Source organism: Triturus cristatus, chromosome 2_2, assembly GCF_964204655.1.
Source record: "Triturus cristatus chromosome 2_2, aTriCri1.1, whole genome shotgun sequence".
Classification (NCBI taxonomy): Eukaryota; Metazoa; Chordata; class Amphibia; order Caudata; family Salamandridae; genus Triturus; species Triturus cristatus.
The window spans coordinates 480,640,804-480,664,135 of record NC_140582.1 but is presented as its reverse complement, the minus strand read 5'-3'; positions in this window follow the sequence as shown (position 1 = coordinate 480,664,135).

The window sequence follows — 23,332 nt, the reverse complement described above, 5'->3', positions numbered from 1 at the left end:
GGTGAGGGTGGCTTGAGGATTGAAGGGTGGGCAGAGGAAAAGGGAGGTGAGAGTGATTCGAGGTAGAGGGGTGGGTAGAGATAAAGGGAGGTGAGGGTGACATGAGAGTTTGGGGTGGGTAGAGGTAAAAGAATGTGAGTTTGACTTAAGGGTTGAGCGGTGGATTGAGATAAAGGGAGATGAGGGTGACTTGAGGATTCAGGGGTGAGTAGATGTTAGAATCCGGGTTCTCTGGTTGGCACAGGTAGATACTTGTGACAAGCAGGGAACCGTTCCTCTAGTCAGGATGAGGGGTTTACACTACTAAAACAACCCCTTGCTCACCCTCTAGGTAGCTTGGCGCGAGCAGACAAGGCTTATCTCAGAGCGTTATAGGTTAAGCATTTGTGAACACATACAGTAACCAAGTGACAACACTACAAATGGACACCACACAGGTAGTTATATTAAAAATAAGGAATCTGTATATAGGATTATCACAAGACCATTAAACGATTAAGAATACACAATACGGTTGCTTAGTTGGTAGAAGATTGCTTAGTTTCTCTTAAGTTCTTAAATGCGACAGTTTAAGTCAATGTACCTTAGATGCGACATGCAGGGCAACGGAAGTGTTGCAGCGATGCAGATATGTTGAAGTTCTTGGTGCAAAAGAAATAAAGACGGGATCTTCCAGATGCGTTACGCTTCTCCGATGTTGCGAGAAGGCTCGACTTGATGCATCAGCTACAGCGGCGTCACCCTTGATGAGATGCGACGACAGCGGCCTTGGCAGCGGCACTCTCCTCCGATGTTGCGAGACGCTTCCGCTCGATGCGATGCTGCAGTGGCGACACCCCTTCTGCAAGATGCGACGACAGCGGGTCCGATGGCGGCACGCTTCTCCGTGGATGCGAGGCGCTTTTCTGGATGCGGTGCAATGCGACAACTACGATGGGTGCGATGGCGACACGCTTCCTCCTCGCTGCGAGACTCTTCTCTCGATGCGGTGCATTGCGACAGATGCGATGGCTGCGATGGCGACACGCTTCTTCGGCGTTGCGAGACACTTCCGGAATGATGCGAGATGCTTCCGCTCGATGCGATGCTGCAGCGGTGACACTCTCTGCGAGATGCGACGTCAGCGGCTCCGACGGCGGCACGCTTCTCTCCCTTGCGTCGCACTTCCAGCTCCTTGCAACACGCAGTCCCTCAGAAGGCCCAACAACAGCAGCAGGCACTTCCAAAAGACTCTGGGGAGCTGGGGATGAAGTCCACTGGTCCTGGGACTTCGTTCAGTGGGTAAGCTCAGTTCAAGCCCTTGGAGATCTTTAAGCACAAGTTGAAATAAAAGTCTTTGTAGTCTTTTCTCCTCTCCTTCAGCAGCAAGGCAACCACTGCAGGCCAATCCCCCAGGTCAGGGACAGTTACTCCTCCTACAGCTTTCCCAGTTCCTTCTCTTCTGGCAGAGGTTCTTCTTGTTTCAGCATGATCTGATCTAATTTCTTGGGAGCAGGGTCCCAATACTTATACCCCTAATTCCTTTGTTCCTCTGGGGTTGAGGGGCCTTTGCCCAGTCCAAACCAGTTCTTGAGCACTCTGTTGACATGACTCTGCCTTTCTATTCAGGGTGCAGGGCAGAGACATCAGCCGCTCCGCAGGAGGTGGAGCCAGCATTGTGGTAGCAGAGCACAACCCTATTCAGAGCCCAGGTGTACTCCTCCCACCCATCTGACTGCCAATCTTCCTATTCACCACCAGGCTGCCTAGCCCTGCCCCTCTGGGTTTCCCCAGCCCTGTCACTCACACAACCGGACAGGCAGATACACATCACAGCAGAGGCGGGCTGAAATGGTCAAGCAAGCAAATACCAACTTTCTAAAAGTGGTATTTGCAAACACAGAATATTAAAATAAACTTTACTAAAAGATGTATTTTATTATTCTGAGTTCAGGCATACTAAACTCGAATTTCTACCATGTTCGCTGGGTCTGTTAGGATCATAGAATGTAACAATTCTAACAGCCCATTCTGGCCTATGGAGAACAGGTAGCCTTACAATAGTGAAAAACGAAAATGGCTGCAATTCACTATTAGGACATGCCACACACATCAGGGCTTGTCCTACCTTATGCTTACAATGCACCCTGTCCTAGGGCCTACCATAGGGGTGACTGATATGAAGTTAAGGGAAGGTTTAGGGACTGGCAAGTGGGTGCACTTGCCCAGTCAGCATGACAGTGCCAGACTGCACGCAGGTTCTGCAATGGCAGACCCTAGATACATTTTACCAGGCCGCTTCTGTGGGTGGCACAACCAGTGCTGCAAGCCCACTAGCAGCATTTGTATTTACAAGCCCTGGGCACTCCTGGTGCACTTTACTGGGGTCTGACAGTAAACCAAATAAGCTAATCATGGAATCCAACCAACATATACATTTTAAATAGGGAGCACTTGCACTGTGGCACTGGTTGGCAGTGGCACAGTGCTCTGAGCGGCCAACACCATAAAAACACATGAGGCACAGCGACAAAAAGCGGAAGGGAGACTCACACCAAGGTGCCAGGTCTAACAGTAGAAGTAAAGAGAGGTGAGGGCGACTTGGGCTCAAGGTTTGGTCGAGTTCATGGGAGGTGAGGGTGACTTGAGGGCTCTGGGACTGGTAGAAATAAAGGGAGGTGAGGATGACTTGAAGGCTCAGGGGTGGAAAAAGTTAAGGGGAGGTGAGGATGATTTGAGGATTCAGGGGTGTGTAGAGGTAAAGGGAGGTGAGGGTGACTGGAAGGCTCAGGGTGGGTAGGGGTAAAGGGAGATGAGGTAACTTGAGGGGTGGGTAAAGGTAAACGGAGGTGATGGTGACTTGAGGGATAAGGGTGGGTAGAGGTAAAGGGAAGTGAGGGTGACTTGAAGGTTCAGTGGTGGGCAGAGGTAAAGTGGGTGAGGGTGTCTTGAAGGTTCTTGGGTGGAAAAAGCTAAATGGAGGTGAGAGTGACTTGTGGCTTCATGAGTGGGTAGAGGTAAGGGGCGATGAAGGTGATTTGAGGGTTCAGGGATGGGTAGATGTAAAGGAAAGTGAGGGTGGCTTGAGAGCTTAGCAGTGGGTAGAGGTAAAGGGAGATGAGGGTGTAGCTAGAGGTAATGTGGTATTGTGAGTGTGGGTATTTGGTCTGGCGGACTGCATAGATGCCAGCACCAACAGAAGCAAATAAATCTTTGCCATTGTGAAAGATTTCACCTCACTATCGGCCACCTCCAACTCAATCCCTCCCTTGCAGGACCTCTGCAAAAATCTCTCTCAATTCTATTCTGGAACAGAATCACCACCATTTACAACAACTTCAGCCTGCAACTAGACCCAACCGACCCCGGCAAACACCTACCAACCTTATAGAAATAACCAATGCTAACCTCATGGTCTGTCATCATCCCAGTAGAAATCACCACTACCATGAAGTCCATCCAATCAGGGGCCGGATCGGACTCCTGCCCCCACCATGCCTACTTAAGAGGACTGCAACCCAACAGTGCCATGTTCATACCCATTCTGAATGCCTCCATCTCTCTTATGAACTTCCCTGATGTTTAGAAACACGCAACTGTCCTCTCATTGCTAATTAAACCCTCTGTGGACCCTTCAGTCCTGCCAACTACACTACTATCTCCCTGCTACCATTCCTGGCCAAGGTCTTAAAGAAAATAATCAACTGGCACCTCACCAAATACCTTAATGACCACCAACTCCTCAACACCACTCAGTCCGATTTCAGACCCAGCCACAGCATGGAAACTGCCCTCCTCAGTTTCACATTTATGTGTGTGTGCCAAGGATAACATCCACATAAATCTGGACAGAGGAGACTTGACAGCCCTCATCCTCTTGGACCACTCTGCTGCATGTGACACAGTCTCCCATGCTATTCTCATCCAACGCCTAATCAACATCGGAATCCAAGGACATGCACTTTGGTGGATCTGTTCTTTTCTGACTAGAAGGATCCATTTAACCTGGCACCATACACTTTGGACACCCATGACCTCATCTGCGGAGTTTCACAAGAATCCTCCCTGAGCCTGACCCTCTTCAATGCATACATGATGCCTCTAGCCAGCATCATCTGCTCTCATCATATCAACGTCCTCTCCTTCACTGACAACACACAACTCATTCTCTCTCTACCTGGCAAGAAGCCCAGTACATTGATTAAGTTCAACGCCTGCATGACTGAAATTGCCAACTGAATAAAGACCAACTGTCTAAGCTGAACATGGACAAAATTGTGGTCTTCGGGAAGAGTACATCACCATGGGACTCCACCTGGGGCCGTATTATACAGAGTACCCCAGGGGCAGGATGAACGTTTGCACCCGCTTTGCGAACCCCGGGGCACTCTAGTATTACAGAAGGGACCGCAGACACTTGTGCGGCCCCTTCTGTAATACCAATAGCTTTGGCGCACATAAAGCACCAGTGCTTTCTGCAGAGGGCGTGCCCCATGCAAATGAGGGAACCCCTGTTCCTCTGCGCCCATGCCATATTATCGACATGGACGCAGAGGCAAAGAAGCACCCAGGAGGCGCACTGACAGTGCACCAACTCAAAGGTAGCATACTGTCAGTGCGCCCCCTGATGGGGTTAAAGAGGGTCCCCTGGACCCCCCAGAGATCCCCTTGCAGGCGGGTGCAGTCAGTGGCTTCACCCGCCTGCAAGGGGATCTCTAATCCATTTGAAAGTGCAGGCGGAGCACTGCCAGCACATTAAAAACACGGAGCGGCTGTAACGCAGCCACTCTGTTTTTCACAAGAATGTGCTGCCTCCAGGGCAGTACGAGTTCGTGGCTGCCCTGGAGACAGCGCTTTTCCCATAATGTGGCGCACTTTCCTTCATTGAACCGGGGCACCTTTTTAAAGGTGCGCCCAGTGCAATGAAAGAAAGTGCACCACATGTGTAATGCAGCCCCTGGTGGCCAACAGAGCTAGGACGAATACCCACCCCCACCTCACATGCCAAGAACCTCGGGATCACCATCAACAGCAAACTCAACATGACCGCTCAAGTCAATGCCGTCCTCGCCTCGTGCTTCAACACTCTAAAGATGCTGAGGAAGATTTTCAAATGGCTCCCAATCAGCACCTGGAAAACTATCATGCACACCCTGGTCACAAGCAAGCTGGACTATGGAAACACTCTCTATGCTTAGATCAACAAAAAGCTCACCTGAAGGCTGCAGACCATTCAAAACCCGGATGCCAGAGTCACTCTCAATCTCCCAAGATGCATTCACATCACACCACACCTGAAGGAGCTCCACTGGCTCCCCATGCACAAAAGAGCACAATTCAAACTCCTCAACAACACTTTCAAAAAGGCACTACATAACACTGGCCCATCATTCTTCAACAATCACATCTGCTTTCACACACATTCCAGGTACCTGCTCATCCGGACTCCTACTTGCACAAATCCAATGCATACTAGGGGTGGGCGGAATTTGCGTAATCGCTGTACGCAAATCTCCGCGAAACGATAAAAAATCTCCGCGAACATGCAGAAATTCCGCGAGCACGCGGAATTGCTTGTTCGCGATGCTTTTTTCCTGTTCACAGTTGCTATTTGCGTGCTCGGGGAGAAATATCTCGCGAACACGCATTTTGAGAACGCGAACAAGAAAAAATTTCGCGAAGTCGCGGAAAGCAGAATTTTGGGCAATTTCGCGTTCTCCGCGGAACGCGAAATTACCGAAATTCCGCAAATTCCGCGAGCGGAACGGAATTTACTGCCCAGGCCTAATGCATACAGAAAACCAGATATGGCAGTCGAGCCTTCTCCTACATCACTTCTAAAGCATGGAACGCTATGCCGCTACACATAAGAGCCTCTTCCTCACTTCTGAATTCCGCAAAAAGCTGAAGACTTGGGGGCATATTCACAAGAAACTATTGCAGAGTCAACTGCACTTTATCGCAGCCAAAGTTGCGTAAATCTATTGCCCCATTCACAAGCTGGTGTTAACAGCCCACAGCACTAGTATACCCGCTATAGCAGCCGCAAAAAACATCGCCACAGAGGCCCCCCGCTACTATCGCTAATGAGATGCAGCGTGGGCGTTCCTGTGCCAAAAGCCGCGACAACATCACACCTCAACATTCACAACGACCAGAAGGAACTGCGATAAAAACACAAAACAGGCGATAAGGCGCATTAGCACCAGGAAATCTACACCTGCTCTGATCTTGTGTAAAGTCAGACGGCAGCCTGCACAACAAAAGGGAGCACAGCCCAGGGCTACATCGGAAGGGTAACAGATGACATGGAGCCACCCATCATGCGGCCTGGACACCCAAGAGGGCCACAACACCCTCCGACACCACACTCAGGCCCGCAACACCCCTCCCACCTGGGGCCACCCCCAAACCCGGACTAAGAAACTGCACAGCAACACCATGAATCCTAATACCAACATTTTGTCTGATGTCGCACAAGCAGGAAAATCAACAGACATGCGTGGCCAGGAAATGGAGTCAAACAGTAATGCAATCACCAACACAAACCACCACACAAGCAAAAGCCGAGACAGCCCTTAGGATGATTGCTAGTGGCTCCTCACTGGAAAATCCCTAGCACACAGCCTGGTAGACCAAATCCAAGAAAAGAAGGTGTGCCATGCGCCCAACAAAGGAAAGACAGGGAGAGAGCGAGGGAGAGAGACGGAGTGAGATTGCACAAGCAGCGCAAGGCCCCTCTGGCACCTGGATCCACATGCCAACATGTGTGTGTGTATTGCCATCCGTACACCATGAGCTCAAGGCCATGTCCCAATCTCAGCACCAAAGCCACATCACATTCTAAAAACGCAAGTAGTAGTCAGACAAACATCAGGGATGAAAGCTCCATTGTTCCAATGCAGAAGGCGGGAGGACACCTGCACCTCTGACCTTGGTCCAGAATGCGCCTGGAACACCCTGAGAGAGATGCCTTGGCAGACAGGGATGACTGCCACACCACGCATTCCGCAAATGAACTATCCGACTCATCTACACCCCACACACAGAATCCCCTGCCTGTGGTCCCCCTGCATGGAATGCCCTTGACACTCATGGAAACAGCAACCCACTCTCCCCAACGTTGCACACACACTCAAATCATTGCTCAGAGCTGTGGCATATCCTCCACACAACTGCCGCAGTACAGAAGAGTGCCGGTTCCACAAGACGCACCAACGCGATGGCAGGCCAAACCGGGCACATGCACAACCCCCGTCACGTGGAACATTACCGTGCACGTATGCTGCATTTACTGGGCGCAGTGCCACTGGCAGTGCTGCGGATCAGTTACCGGCTCAGCTTCCGCATTGCCTACGTTACATGCGTCCAGCCCTGTTCCACTGCCAAACATGCACATTCGAGTGTCCCATGAATGTCTTCCTAGCCAACACAACTGTTGATGAATTGGACTATGACTTGTGTCTGTGTCCCATGTTGGTTCGCTAACAGGAGTGTAACCGAGACAGCCGTGCATGGAATACTGTGTATGTATTGGTAGTTGTGCATGGGAGATTGCACAATTCCTCGTGTGCAGTGACCACATCGAGGCGTTCCCCTATTGAGCTGTGTTGCAGATTGATGAAACAGCGTGGGCTGAGCACACCTTCCCGGACCACTTAATGGATTGGCTCATCCTGGGGTTCCTTGAACAAGACAACGACGTACTATTGGAACACATTGCACATGAAGCTGCACGGGCATTCATGGACGAGTAACTACGTTCCTGCAGCCACATTCAATTGTCACCCACAGCACATGTCCCAACAACTTGTTGCATCGTGGGGATTGCTCATACATCCCACCACAACTGAGGATATGTCTGCCTACGTCCTGGCTCTGGATGCATGTGTGTGGAACAACGCGTGTGTACACACACCTGTGCAAGGTGATGCAGGTCCATGCCCGGTGCAACACAGCATTGTTTAGCACTGTTGCCAATTCGGACACAGCTGCTGGGAGAGAGCACACACATGGCAATGTAGCATGACATGTGAACCTGTCGGACCCTCACACCTAATCACTGTCAGCAGAGCAGACAATTGACGTACTCCGGAGGCAGAGCACTATGCAGATCCCATGGGCAGTGAGTCGTGCCCCCTCACACGGGGCAATGGGCAGACGCCAAACAACACATGACTCTTCCAGCAAGGCAAGGTGGGCTGAGAGCATTGCCATTCGTGATGAATGTTGCCCAGTTTAGCCCCAACATTTCCTGAACTTCGACATGTACCCATGCTGCGTGTAAGTGTCTTAAGCATGTCCCTGTCTGTTGTGGCCATTGCCACGTCCTTACTGACACGCTCATGCCAATAAAGTCTATGCAACTCCACTGGTCTCTAACACAGCCCTATTCAAAACATGGACGTGTGCCTACGCTGGGGGTTGTGATATTGTTGTTGATGTGCAAAGGGGACACAGCTAGTACTCACCTTCACAGTCATCCAATTGGCCATGTGTCTCAGGGATACACATGTGCATAAATGTCAGTTACCAGGGTGTACCTTCATGTGCAATCATTATACCTACATCCAGCCATACCTCCATACATGAGTGAACATAGTGATGACACATCTGTGTGATTTCGAATGTTTTATTCACATTCAGGTGATTGCAGGAGCTGGGACTGTACATGGCCATCCAAGCCCACATCACATGGAAGCCCAGTGGCGTGCCAACCAGAGTCCTTTGGGGATTGCACAGTGATTGGGAAGAGGGAGAGTGCAGTCCGCAGCAGGATAGCTGTGTAATTGGACAGCGGTGAAGAAATGGCAGTCCATGTCGGGGTCCGGGTGAAAGTCGTAGAGTGTTCCAGGGGTCACTATGAGGTGTTTCCCAGGCCATGATGCACAGGTCATAACCAGGCAGTGACAGGCCGTACGGCGGTGATGACTGCTACTGCCTCCTTCCCCACACAGCACAGTAGTTCACATCCCCTTCTTACTCCCCTGATACAGGTTCTGTGACTGGTGTGTCCGGTGTGTGTGGCGTGGTGATGGCTGCATCACTGTGTGCCACTGACTACATCAGACTGTGAAGGTGATAGGGCAGCATCACTGTTTACCACGGACACATCAGGGGTCGGAGCTGTGTGTGTGTCGATGTTCTCGCTGCAGGCATCTGTGAACGGCTCAGTGGCAGCAATGGCAAGATGAAGTACTGCAGGGCATTGAAGTCCCCAGCTACTACTTGCTGGTGTCCATCCGTGTCAGACATCCTTCCAGCCTGCATCCGCTCCATGGTCTCTATTGACCTCCGCATCTGTCCCAACTCTGTGCTGTAATGGCTGATGCCTGTCTGCCCACACAGTTCTTGTGTCCGATTCATAGCACCAGCAAAGTCAGCAAAGGTCTGTGGTGGTGAATGGTGCGGACAGGGGGTTTCCGATAGGGACTGTACGTGGTCCATGATGGGACTCAGTCACCCACGTATGGCATCGAGTTTGGCTGCCATGAGCTTGAATCCCACCCGCAGCTGTTCAGCCAACTCCACCTGGGAAGACCACACACGTTGTATGTGCTCTATGTATTGGTCGGGGGGTCCTGGGAGACAGCCGTGGTGGTGTGTGTTTCCTGCTGTGTGGTCTGTGCAGGTGGATGGGGTCACCTCGAGGCAGCTGGCCTGCACTGCTCCTGGGGGTGGGGTGCAGAGGCTGTCCAGTATCCGTTGGAGGGTATCTTGACATATGTGCAGGTTGTCCTCTACATCATCAATGATGGGGTTTGTGTTCTGCTCTGCAGTAAGTGTTAATTGTCCCTCTGCAATGTTAAGGGGAGATGCAGGTTAACAGTGTTTCACATGTATGTTGTTGATTTGCATATGTTTACATTCATACTGCACGCCAATGTACATTATGAATGTTTTGGGGGAGCTGGCTATTTGATGGCAGTCAGTGTGTTTTCCGAATACATAATGGATGTGTGGTGGTACCCGTTTATTATCATCACACTGTGTCAGGCAATGCCAGATGTGAGTGAACAGTTACTACGCACGAGCGGAACCTGTTGTCGGATCTGTCCTGTGGTGCTGGTGTTGTAAAGCAAACAATGAGCAGGGGGACCAGCATGTCAATGATGCAAAAGCAAAAATGAAGGGGTATAAAAGCTGCTAAACATGCGTTGGCAATACTAATATGTCTGGCTTTAAAGGAAAATTGTATTGCAATGTGAAGCACTACATGTAAATAAAATTGGAATGGATATGTGTGTATGTGTGTGGAAGCGAAGAACTATCGGATAATATTAGTGTAGATTAAAAGGTGAGGTGGCAGTTTCACTGTTTTCAGTTCTGTAAATGCATGTAGGTTAATGACTGCCCTCCTCCCATCTGTGCTGCTGCCAGATAAAAATAACATGAATTATCTAGTTATCTAAGATACTTTAATAGCATTGCAATGCCATGTGTGTGTCCCTGTAAATTCAAGCTCAGGCAGCTTGATACATAAACAAAATGATCACAGCTGTGTGGAGGGCAATCACATTTTTGTGGAACCACATAACTTCTGCCCAATCAAGACATGTACTTCTGGCACCCAAAATGTGGGCTGAGCCAAAGCTCCTCTCCTGGTGATTCTCACATAATTGTGAGCACTTAGGGAGTGCACTGTCAAGCTAGACCATAAAAATGAGATAGAGTATCATAGAAATGAATTAAAAGATTATAGGGACAAGCAATACGCACTTACAAAAAAGTACCACAATTTGAGCACAGTAATCCAGAAATCAGTCAGTATTTGGTCCATGCTCCAGGGCCGAACACAAAATCACTGAGGCAAAGTGAAGCCAACATGCACAGTCACTCAATCACCAATGGAACGGAAAAAAATAAGAGTGACAATGAAGCCAGCCATTGGTAAGTAATGGGAGGGCTAAGACTCCTTTTTTAAAGTTTTATTTTTATAGAAACAATAGATTATCGCAAGTGACAGCACATGTGTGCTGTATCAAGCGAGGCCTAAAAATCTGTTAGCATATCTGCCAACTCACACAGTGCCACAGTGTGTCACATGATATCGGCTCACTTCACACAGCCCCCTGATGAGGAGCTGATATCACATGATGGCAAGGAAACAACTGTAAAGCTAATCTTTTGAGGCTTTGAACAGCAGATGTCCATTAACTGGTTTAAAAACACTCCAGAACAGCAGCAGCAGCCTCAGTAAGCTTTTTTGGGTGGAGGGGGGTTAGTGGGGGGATGAGGGGCCAAAAGTACATCTTAGGTACTTCTTGGTATGAGGCACCACCCCCTATAAGGTTCCCTGTCCCCTATTCACAGAGTGATTTAATTTTAGTTGTCAGGTCTGCATTAGTAATGCAATACACATACATTTGCCGTACACTCTGGCTTTTTCTTTTATTAACCATTTGATATACCTGCCACATAGTGACTGGACCAGAGACTGCTTCTACAGCTCTTGTACTAGAGAGCTTTGTTTGGTTGAACCTCATACACATGCGTATACATTATACATGGAACATCCTAATGCCAGTGCAAATACACTCCCTCCCCATTTCCCTTTTTATCTGCCGAATGGTGTGGATCTGAACTTACGTCCATCATGCTTCATGAATTCCTCATGCAGTGGCAGCCGCCATTAACAAAGGGTGGTAGGGCAGGTGGGGGAGCGTGAGGGGAGGGTGCATGGGGGTTGGGCAGGGGCATGTTAATAACAATACATTTTAAAAACGTACCTGATGCTGCCGGCCGACCCTGGCGTTGTGTCGCTTCTGCTGGCCTTTTCCTGGGTCCCAGCAGGCCCTGGGACAGACTCCTAGCCAATCCCTGCACTGCAAGCAGGAAGGACGCTCTGCTCAGGTCATGAAGTCTGTGTGGGTTTCTCCAGCCCGGCTGCTGCGCATGTATGTTTTGGTCAGCCTGAAATGGCCGGCCAAACACTCATGAGCACTTAGGGAGTGCAAAAGCACTCCTCCTCCACCCTCCCATGCCATGCCTCTCCCTGCACAAGCTGGCTCAGGGCCAGAAAAAAACAAAAAAAACAATGCCCTAGCATTGTTTTACTTTTTAGTTTGCTGGCTCTGCGCCAGGCAGTGGGGAGACACTCCTCCGCCATTGCGGAGGACCCGACACTGTCCTCATGCAAAGCTTAACACTGTTTCTTAGGTCCTTTATTGATCTAATATTTTACTTTTCTTCACTTCCATCTCCTTCTTTCTTCAGATCATGTAGCGTACGTGGTTGTCCTCCAGCTGTAAGCCATTGGTGTCTTGCCATCCTTGTTTTTCAGCAGCTGGAAGAAAAAGAAATCTGGACCATGTGTTTGCAGAGTACTCATCTATTGCACGCCTTCACTCTGTGTCCTATCATCGGCATGAGGTACCTCTAGAGCAACCAAGTTTTTAATTAAATGGAGTTTCCTCACCAGGAAGAAGGGTGAGAAGGTATGTCAGCATTTTGGTTTCTGGGTGTGATGCATAACACCCTCTCTGCTGGCGTTGTAGGGAGATTTTACTCCTAAGTACCGTGTGCCCCTCATGGAAGTAATTGTCATTGGTCCTAAGTAAAGAGAGTGATCCTAGGGAAAGGTGAAACAATTGTTCCAGCCAGACCCTTCTGTCATGGACACAAAGGAAGAGTGTGAGGCCACCAGGAGCAAAGAATGTTCCTGGAGGCTCTGTTGTACTCATTAGAACCTTGCTCCTTATCTGTGCACCAATCCTTAATTCTTCCATTGCACCAAAATGCTGAGCCTTTCCATACTCCTGGGTTCTATGCAGGAGGTTCAAATCTATCTCCCTCTCTGAAGGGAGATCCTAAGTCTCCACCTGTCGGTGAATCTGGAGGATTGCGATGGGCAGACGAGTTTAGCTCCTCTTGGACACTCTCTGTTGCAGTCTAGGTTTGAAGTGGTATGTTCCTCTTTTAACTGCGCCTCTACCCCCATGGTTGAGTCTAGGTTTGAAGGGGTATGTTCCTCTTTTTACTTCTCATCTACCCCATAGTTGAGCCCAGCCATGCTGGGCTGTTGAGAGGGGCTGCACCGCCCAGTCAGTGAGCAGTGAGCCGTGACAAAACAAGCAGGTTTCCCCTCATGCTCAGTGCACATTTAGTTCACTCTGCTGTACAATGGGTACACAAAGAAATGGAAGCACCTGGAACTCCCAACTTCTTCTGTGATAGCTCTTCCGTTAACCCACCACACATGCATAGTAACTGAGAGTATGAGATCCCACCACCTACTCTGCCACTCCACTCCCTTCAAGAGCCTCACTTGGCACATACTCACTGGTGCAGTCCATCCCTTTACCAGTGATCCATCTACCCAGGACACAATCTATTGCAGATTCTTCTAAGGCTGTACCTCCACTGGGGACTGGAACACCATAGTAGAGGGACTGAATATCTGATCCTTCGGACCAGGGCACTTGAGGATATACCACTCCCTTCCAAGTCACCTGCAGATTAGACTGAAGTATTGGCATTCATTTTTTCCTCAATACTCAGACTTCTTCCTGGATGTTGTAAGTGTGAAGCTGAAGGTGTCCTCATGCTGAAGTTGTAGTGCAGCTTCAATTCCACCTGCACAGACCCTTATTTTTCAGTGCATCTCCAGTCATCTGTAGTGCAGAGTTTGAGGCCAAAATACGAGCCTATGGCAAGAGTTACCCATCACTCTTATGATACCCCTGTTACCTGTCAAGGTATGAGTCCTGACCTTGATCACCTACAGCCCTTCAGGCATGGAAGATTCCTCTGTGAATCAGACCTTTAGGTTGACTCACTTACAAGAGGGCTTACCGCAGGCAATCAGATTCCATTCCAGATACCAAACAAGTAGACAGCACCGCTGACCATGAGAACTTCCCATGGCAGCATTCAACTATAAACTATGATGCTATCATGGCCAAGGCACTAGAGGTGCTGTTGATTGCAGCACCGGCACCAACACCAGAGAACAACAGATTCCTGCCTAGGTGGCCTCTATAGTTCCCCAAACAAGAGCAACCTTAGCCATAATGAAACTGCAGATTCTCAGCCGTAGGTTGGAGGAATTGTTTTTCTCTGCCATTTAGTGTAATTTAACACCAAGTACTAGGAAACATTGAAGTCTGAAGCTTCTGTGAAGGGCAAGTAAACATCCTTCCACAGGGACAAAAACACGAACATGGGAGGATGTACCAGCCCAATGACATCTACGTGCACCATGTAATACCTTCATGCCGCGCAAGGGCTCCACTCCAGCTCATGATCAACCGCTATGCCTACTTGCTTTTGATCTACACACAAGAAGACACAAAGACACCTAGTTCAGCTCAGCCTAGGCAATGAAGCCGTAGAGCAGAAAATGCTGATGTCCTAGGATTTCATTGACAAGGGTATCAGGGCTATAAACACTGGTCTGATTATGTGAAGTCAGATACCCATATTAAGTTGCCGACCTCCCCTTTAATGATAAGTACTTTGATGCCACAATACAAAGGTCTTCTAGCAGTATGAGGTGGGTACAGTCACAATGACATTTCTGAATGTCCTCTAAACTGTTCTGGCAAAACCTTCTCCTCTTGTTCAGCTAGCAAATTTCCAGCCATCCAGCCTTTCAAGGCTAGTGAGACTATTGAACTACATGCAACAACTGGATCCTCCTCTTCCTTAGGGAGCAGACAGGAGAAGATGAGATGCTTCAGGGAAAGAACAAACCACACTTCTCTATAAGCCAGCCTACTCCACGCCAAAGGGGAGTGGGGCATATATTTAACTAACACCACTGGACTCAGATAGTCAACATGAAGGGTGTTCTTAGAGATGAAAAATGGGTATGTTCTACAGTTGTGTGACCTCCACCTTTTAGGCCAGACCTGCACTAGTAGACATATAAAGTACCTTTGGTGGACATGAACAGGCTCCTCCTTTTAGAGCATTCACACCAGTACTGCCACAATAAAGAGGGCAGGAATATCGCTTCTACTATTTATGTTAGAAAAAGGGAAGGAGGGCTTTGCCTCCTATTAGATACTTATGATCTAAAACAGTGCAAACCCAGATGTTCAAAATGCTGTGCAAAGCAGTGCCAGGATGTGCTCAGTGGAGCTACCTTCATGTGCATAGGACCACTGGAAGTACCTCTCTTTCATGTCAACGATATCAGTGCACCTCAGAACTGTAACTTTTGGTCTCAGTGCCACCACTCAGGCCTTTACAAAGCCTTTGGCCTAGTGGTTGCCTCTTGCCTCTTATCCAAACGTAGTCAACCAGCTGATTTGTTCAGCATTCTGGAATATTACAAAGTCCGCATTCTCCATAACTCCATAGGTCTCGGCTCCAGCATGAAAAAGGCCTTTGCTCTTCTAGAGAATTGTGACCATGACACCAAGGAGGTCCTCAAGTGTCCTGCTCCTTCTTGGTCTGCACTATGACACTAGCCAAAGTGAAACTGGTCAGCCAACATTTTTCCCAATGCCCTGTTCCCTTTGAAAACAGCACACCAGGTGGTTGTCATCAGTCATGATCCTTGTTCACCCACAAATAGAATTTGGATGCACTGGTGTGTTCACAATTGCAAACAGAGCGCCAGGGCTGCTGTTACTTATCCTGGCCTACTTCTTCCTCAAATAAAATGAAGGTAAAGGTAGCAAAAGACTGGGGCACATTTGTCTGCTTAAGCTTGATACTCCCCTCGGATGCATTAAAGGGTGAGCCTAAAAAACGTATGACTAAGCTCTATGATTGCTTACCTCCCCACATATCAATACAGTAAAAGGAAAATTAAGGAAACAAGGGCCATATGTATATAGGCATTTAGCATTTCCTAACGGTGCGAATTGCAATTTCGGGAAGCTAGGAAATGCAAAATGCCATTTTGGTATGTATGTAAGGCATTTGTGGTGATGCAAAATTTGATGTGTACCCAGTAGAAATCACATTTAGGAAATCGCAAAATAGGAAATCTCAAATAGGGATTTCAAATTGCAAATTGCTAACCGCGTGTACAAAGGATTTCCTAATTGCGACTAGTCACTAAATGGCCATTTAGGAAATGCAATTACCATCAAGTAAGAACAAGTGGTAATTGGGTGTAAACTATAAAATGGCACCCAAAATGCATTTGGCTCTTCCACAATGGCATACCTGTATGTTTTGGCAAGGAGGATGAGGATTTTGGCTGGTAGGCAGAGGAGGAGGAGGAGAAAGGAGAGGATATTTAGGGTGAGGGACATCCTGTTTGAACAGACAGAGGAGAAGATTTTTGAGAAGTACAGGCGCAGTATTGAGGTAATCCAGGACGTAATAGCTGAACCAGAATGACAGCTTCGGACCCCAATACTCAGGAACAATGCAATCCCACCACCAGACCTGCCAGGAGTGCCAAGGAGCTGTTGCTGAGACCATCCATCTTCCGGAAGAAGAAAACGTATGCTAGAGCTTTCTCCGGAGCAGCCCCCAGAATCTGGAACTCACTCCCTCCAAACATTAGGAAAATTCCAAACACGGCAACATTCAAGAGGGAAGCGAAGATCTTCCTAATGAGTAAGTTCCTTCCATAGGCAAGACAGTTCATCACTAGCACCGTGATATAGATGTTCTCAAAACAGACCTTCGAAGTAAGTAAAGATAAAGTCACCAGTTATACTGGGGATAACCTTTCACGGTACTATACTACTTGAGACTCGTGGATGTAGAATGCACGGAAAAAGACACTCGGAACCATTTGTATTGGAAGTCCCAGTACACCTTGTACAATAAGCAGTTCCAATAACTTTATTTGGAGCATTGAAGATAAACATATATAGGAAATACATATATATATGTGATTGCTAACATCATACGGTAACCTAAATCTTGTCACTGTATATATTTATGCTAATACTGTATAGCTGCATACCTAACCTACCTCATATCATTGTAAAACGTTCTGCTATACAAGTTGTATCTTTAACCTACCTCATGTAATTGTGAAGCGCTCTGATACCCAAGGGTCACGTTCGCGCTATATAAAACTCTTTAAATAAATAAATAAAAATAAATAAACTTATACAGGTATTGTGTTGCCCACATCTCTTATCTTCTGGGGGTGGTACAAAGTGCCTTTTCCAGGCTCTTACACTAGTTCCTGGACATCATGCTTAGCAAGGTTAACCAATACATATATTTCCCAAATACATCCCAATCATTGCAACAGACCAAATTAATATTCTACCGGGCAGCACAGTTTCCCAATGTGATTGGCTGTGTTGATGGCAGACATATTGTCATATGTCTCCCTTCAGCTAATGAATTCACATACAGAAACAGGAAAAACTCACACTCACTCAATGTACAGGTAGTGTGTAATGCCGCCTGTATCATAGCAGACCTTGTGGCCAGATTCCCAAGCAATACCCATGACTCATTCATGTTCCACCACAGTGGAATACAAAACCGACTGTCACAGGGTGAATTTGGGGATGGTTTTCTACTAGGTAAGAGAATTGTGGACTCAATGAATACAGTCCCAGAACTGTTTGCGTAATGTGACTTAATGGTTTTCCTTCTCATGCTCTTAAGGAGACAGCGCATATGCCTTGTGTCTATGGATACACACACCCTACCTGACTCCAAGGACAAGAAGAGAAAGGCAGGACAGTAGGACACACAGGACAAGGCGCTGCAACATTAAAAGGACCTTTGGGATACTGAAGTCCTGGTTCCACTGCCTCCACAAGAGTGGCAGACCTGAGGTGTGCTGTAGGATCATCGACACATGTGCCATCCTGCTCAATATCTCAATGAGGAAGGGTCTGCACAACATCACCATTGTGGAAGAATCTGACTCAGATGATGAATTACCACTACTACAGGTGCAGCAGGACGGGACACACACAGCAGAGGTCGAGCACGATGCAGAGATCACCAACAACTATTTTTGAAGTAAGAGTGAGTACAACATGTAAGAAATGGGCATCACACATGATGGTAATGCATGGTGCATGACTGTAGGATCACCTTTTTTTCCGGTTGTGCTGGAAATGTATCTCTCCTAAAACAACAGTATCCATTGCGGATGTTACATTGTGTCAACTAGGCAACAAAGTATGTAATTACAAACAAAAATTCTGTGCACTCATGACTCTGAGTGTTCAGTGGATTCACTTCTTACGGCCTCTGGGGTTGGGTGCATTTTCAGCAACAGTCGCCTTGTCAGCAATGTGGACATGTTGGACCCTGAAGTGTGTTGGTGTGTACGCCTGGTAATGCATGCCTCCTGCATAGATGTGCCACTAAGGCTAGAACCCTCATTGCTCTCAGGTGAGTGCAGAATGTTGGGGACACAGGTTGTGGATCTGAATATTTTCCAGGGCTATATTGTCACTTGAACTAGCCCATGTGCAACATCTTGACAACAGTGCCCCATATCAGTCTGTATGTTTACAGTTCATCTTGCCGGGGTTGTTGTGGCCATTGTTAATCTGATGGAACAGGTGAAGGCATGCCAGGTAATGCCTGTGACTCTGTCGCTGCACGGTGTTCTTTCTCCATGGCAGCAATCCTCATCTTTCCCTTTCTGCATTTGCTGTATGGAGCTTAACATTCTTAGCAGGTGCATATTGACAGTCTTGATTTGTTTGGTTTGATGGCGCTGTACAGTGGTGATGGACTTCTCCAGTCCACCAAACAGGGGAGAACTCTCTGCTATGCCATCTGACACATTCTACATGTGGACTGTTGCTGGTTGCCCGCTACGCTATCTGTGTGTCCTGCCCGCAGGTGTTGTTGTATCCCTACTTTGTTATTGTCCCTCATTACCGTTCACAAAGTCTTGTAGAGATTTCCAAAGCAGTTGGAGTTGGACTGATGGGAATAGGGGTTTCTGATCTGCTGGCCTCCATTTTGACCTGTGTTTGTCAGTAGTTTCTGCAGCCTCAATTGTTTCTTACAGGTCCTTGGTGTGATCTGTGGGAATGCATGTATATAGTTAGTGTTAATGAATGGTTAATGTCTGTTCAGAATATTGTTGTAACAGTGCTTCATATGTGTGACATGATGGTGATTGACAGGTCTCTATAGTGTAGTCTTCAGCCCACAGTACAGCATGCAACTATGGTGTGCTGCAACTTCCATGATGCATTGCAAAGGTAGTGCAAGCATCTCATTGGAGTCAGATTTGCTCTAATGTTTTTGGGAGGAATTGCAAACATTAAGTTATGTGGAGCAAGTAAAGGGGAGTTGACTTACCCTGGCTGGTGCATGCAGCGTTAGAGGTGTCAATCAATATCAGACATTTCAACCACACTTTCCAGTTCCTGTGTCCCTTCGATGAATGTCTCCTTGGAGTGGGAAGAGGGGGTTTTGAAGGTTCCACCACCTGTGCCACTACCCTCAGCCATCCTGCTGGCTACCTTTCCTTTGTGCGGGATCCTAGGTCATACTTCCTTTAACTGATCTCTGGGATGATCCCCTTCGTTACGCCTAGGGAATTCACCTTCTCCAAGATGCTGTTTCATATCTTGGCCTTCTTGCTCTCAGGTAAAGCCCTTCCTGAATAGCTGGTCCAAATAGGCCACACATTCCTCTGTTAGGAGCTACAGCTCCTTTTCAGAGGATTTCACCTTCCTCTTTGTGCTTCCAGAGTCATTGTCCCCATCTTCTTTGTACATGGTGCAGTGCAGTCAGAGGTATTACCTTGCCGGTAGTAATAAAGGGGCACTCTTCCCTCCCAGCACCTTTCTAAGACAATGGGTTGTGGCCACACCCTGTATTTGTAACCTTCCTGGTCTGACATCATCATTCTGCATCCAGAATGCAACTTTTCCTAATTTGTGAAGTCGGCGGTTACAAACATAACGTTTTGCATTTCCCTCACAGCGATTTCTACGAATTTGCTATTTGGAAATCGCAAATCCGATTTTTTTTGTACGTATGGACTTAAGTGTGTTGTTTTTTTAAATCACTCCCTGTATTCTCTAACACCAGCAGAGTTTAAAAGAAAGTCGAATTGCAAGACAAGCACAAAACACGCCACTTTCATTGAAGTGTCATAATTCAACACTATTTGAAATATCTCCCTGTTTTCGTGATCTCTGGAAGAGATTTCAAAACATATTTCGTTTTGCAAACCTTTAGTGCTTTGTGGAGAATGGGATGCCCAATAGATCATGGTCATTTACATTATTTACTCTCCCTGTCCCATGCCTCTTTCACGCTGATAAAAATGAGGCTGCCCTGTTAGCACCTTTGAACATGGCACCTCCTAGCTGTCCTATTTCATTTTAGGGACAAGGAGGTGCAGGTAAGCTACCTTGGTGCAGTGCTCATAATTTCATACACATCTCTATGCAGTGGTTCGCTTTCCAGCTTGTTCATCATCATTGGTCCTGTGAGAGTGAACCAAGACCAGGGAAGCAAACAGCCAGTCTGGTACTGTATGCGCTTTTGTAGCTGCCTCTGTCGTCCTTCCTGATTGCCCTTGGCAGTGGTGATAGGATAATTTCCAGAGTGGGGGTGCTGTCATCAGTTATATCACAGAAGTCTTAGGAAATGTGAAACATCCAAGCTTCATACAAAAAACAAGCCTGGCAAATGTGCCACACCCATTCAACAGGAGAGTGGTAAGGGTGTGGTAGGCAGACAGAGGTGCATTTTGGAGCCCTGGAGACGTAGTGCCTTCTCATTTACAGGAGACACATTTGGCATTTAAACGGTCACTAAAATTTGCATACACATGCATTTTTACTGGTAAAACTATATAGCACACAAACAATATTCTGTTGAATCCAGATTCAGCAAATATTTATCATTTGCACTTTAACACCCTTCTAAAATCTTTGTTTCCATCACACTTTAGAATTAGAAAAAACTGTACTCCTTTTGTTTTTCCTAATTAGTGATGTTCATAAAATGTTTACAGTTCATTTACATGTATTTATGTTGTATATTACAAAAAACTGACAGCTTTCCTTTCACTTTATGTACCCAAGCAAGATTGTCACCTAGGTCACTTTAACAAAATCGTCTCACTCTGCAGTCAGAGAAATAAAAGTAAAACGCCAGTTTCAGAATAAGCAGCAACTTGTCAGAAGACATAGCCTGACATTTGACCTCGGCCTTTAAACTCGCTGCAAAAGTGTCAAGATAAATACAAAATTAAATGTAAAGACATCTTTATTGCTCAGTCACCTTCTGAATTCCACAATGCTTATTTTTGGGGGTGCTGCATCACCCCTACACACCCCTCCTTCCAGTGCCTGTGGCCCTTGGGCAAGGTGAGAGGTTAATGTGCTTCAAATACCCCTTTGCCATTCGCCATGGTAAGTACAGTGACAAAATACCCCACACCCCCACCGCTAAGAAAGCCGGAAGTGGTTGGGACAAACATTTTAGACATCATCAGACCAGGTGAGAGGACTTGCATGGGACAAATACTCCCCTTTGGTAAGGTAGTGGTATGAGGCAAGAATTCCCTGCCCAGCCCCCCTTTTACCATAAGCATGGTGGTGAAGGGAGGAGAAATCCTCACTCGTCGTTTGGCAAGGGGGCTCATTTATGTGTATTACTTAATTTAAAACAACTAGAAATTCACTGAAAAAACAAGAAAGGTTAAAGAAACATTATAGTTAGTTGAAATGTTCAGTAACAAAGTAATGTTTAAAATGTATAAAAACACTGAAATTCATCAGTTCTTGTTTTAGTTATCTCAAGTAGCTATGACTACTGCCCTAAGGTAACTATGACTTGCGCTGCCACCATGCACATGTTTTCTCATCAGTAATTTCCCTGCAAATATTGCAGTGACATTATCAATGAAGTAATAGAAGATGTCATGACTTATGTAAAATGTGTGGTAACTAGCAGTGCATGGCGAGGGCACGAGTTATGGTTACCTTAGGGTATGAGATTGGATCCCTGGGGCTTCTAGAGGCTCAGGGAGAGGGGCAGTGTGCCCCTCCTTAAAAAATACATTGCGCCCCAGGGCATGAGGACCTGGGGCGAAATCGGCCTGGGGAGGGGGCCGCATGCTCCCCTCCCCCTAAATAAAATTTTGGGCTCCAGTGGAATGGGGTCACCGGGGCCTCACGCGTCCCTTTCCCCAAAAAAATAAACGTCTTCTCCACCTGGGCCCTGGCCCCTGGTAAAAAAACAAGCGTTGGAGACTGCACTTGGTTTGGAAAAAAATATCAGCGGATCCTACCAATTTGCAGCAAATTTTTTTAAAAAAATGTTTGGGCCCCAGTTGTGGTCACTCTGGGACCCCACCACCAGGCCTAGGGGGTCAAGGTATCCCAACCCTTGCCCTTATGTCGTTTTCTAAAACTTTTTTTAGGCCTCAGGACTGAGTCCCGAGTAATAAGATGGCTGCTAGCACTTCCTGGTTGAGGTGGTGGCATCCAATCAGATCTCTGCTTGAGATCTGTCGGAATCTGTGGAGGCTCTGCATTCCGAGAACTACAAAGTTTTTGAGCATTAATTGCTCAAAAACGTCTGAACGGATTTAACCAAAAAAACAAAAAGCACTCTTTCTGGACCAAGATCTAGCTTTCTGGCAAATCTGATGTAAATCAATTCAGGCTGTAGCTGTGTCTAAAGTTCCTATAGAAAAAAATGGGGAAAATGTGTTTTGGGACCCCCCTTTTTTCACGGCCACGGCTTGATGGATCACACCAAAACGTTCCATTCACAAAGTAGTCAAAAAGTAGAACTTTTTTGGATAGTTTCGGGGAGATTCGTTAAACGGTGTTAAAGTTATTAGCAACACTAAAAATGCATTTCCTATGGAAACATGATCCTAACTAAAACTACTTATATATGAGGTTTTGCAGTAGGGCAGAACAGCAGTCCTTTCTTCTGCGCTGCCTAATCATACAAAATGCAGTGGTCGGATACACCCATTTAACTACACAGTGTATAGACACTAGAAACGGATTAATGCATGGAACTGCTTGAATATAAATGTTTTAAACACCAGTGAAAATTGCAATACTTTGTACTCCAGTCTCCATTAGACCAAACAATATTGCTAAAATAGCATGTGCATAGTCGTTGTCACTGATAAAGTGTATTAGTGAGATGCGGACCACAATATCTGTGGGGAAACTGTTCTCTACACAGGCTGGTACAAATGCAAAAGGTTTTAACAAAGTTACCCATTGAGGAGAAATTAACATTTTTCTTAAACAACTAACATGCAAAGTGATCGCATTTTGACAATGAGTGATGTGTTTTTCTTAACCAAGCATCAATCAATCAATCAATCATGGAACTTATATCGCGCACTACTCACCCGTAAGGGTCTCAAGGCGCTTGGGGAAGGGGGTCTGCTACTGCTCGAACAGCCAGGTCTTGAGCTGTTTCCTGAAGGCCAGGTGGTCCTGGGTCATCCGCAGGT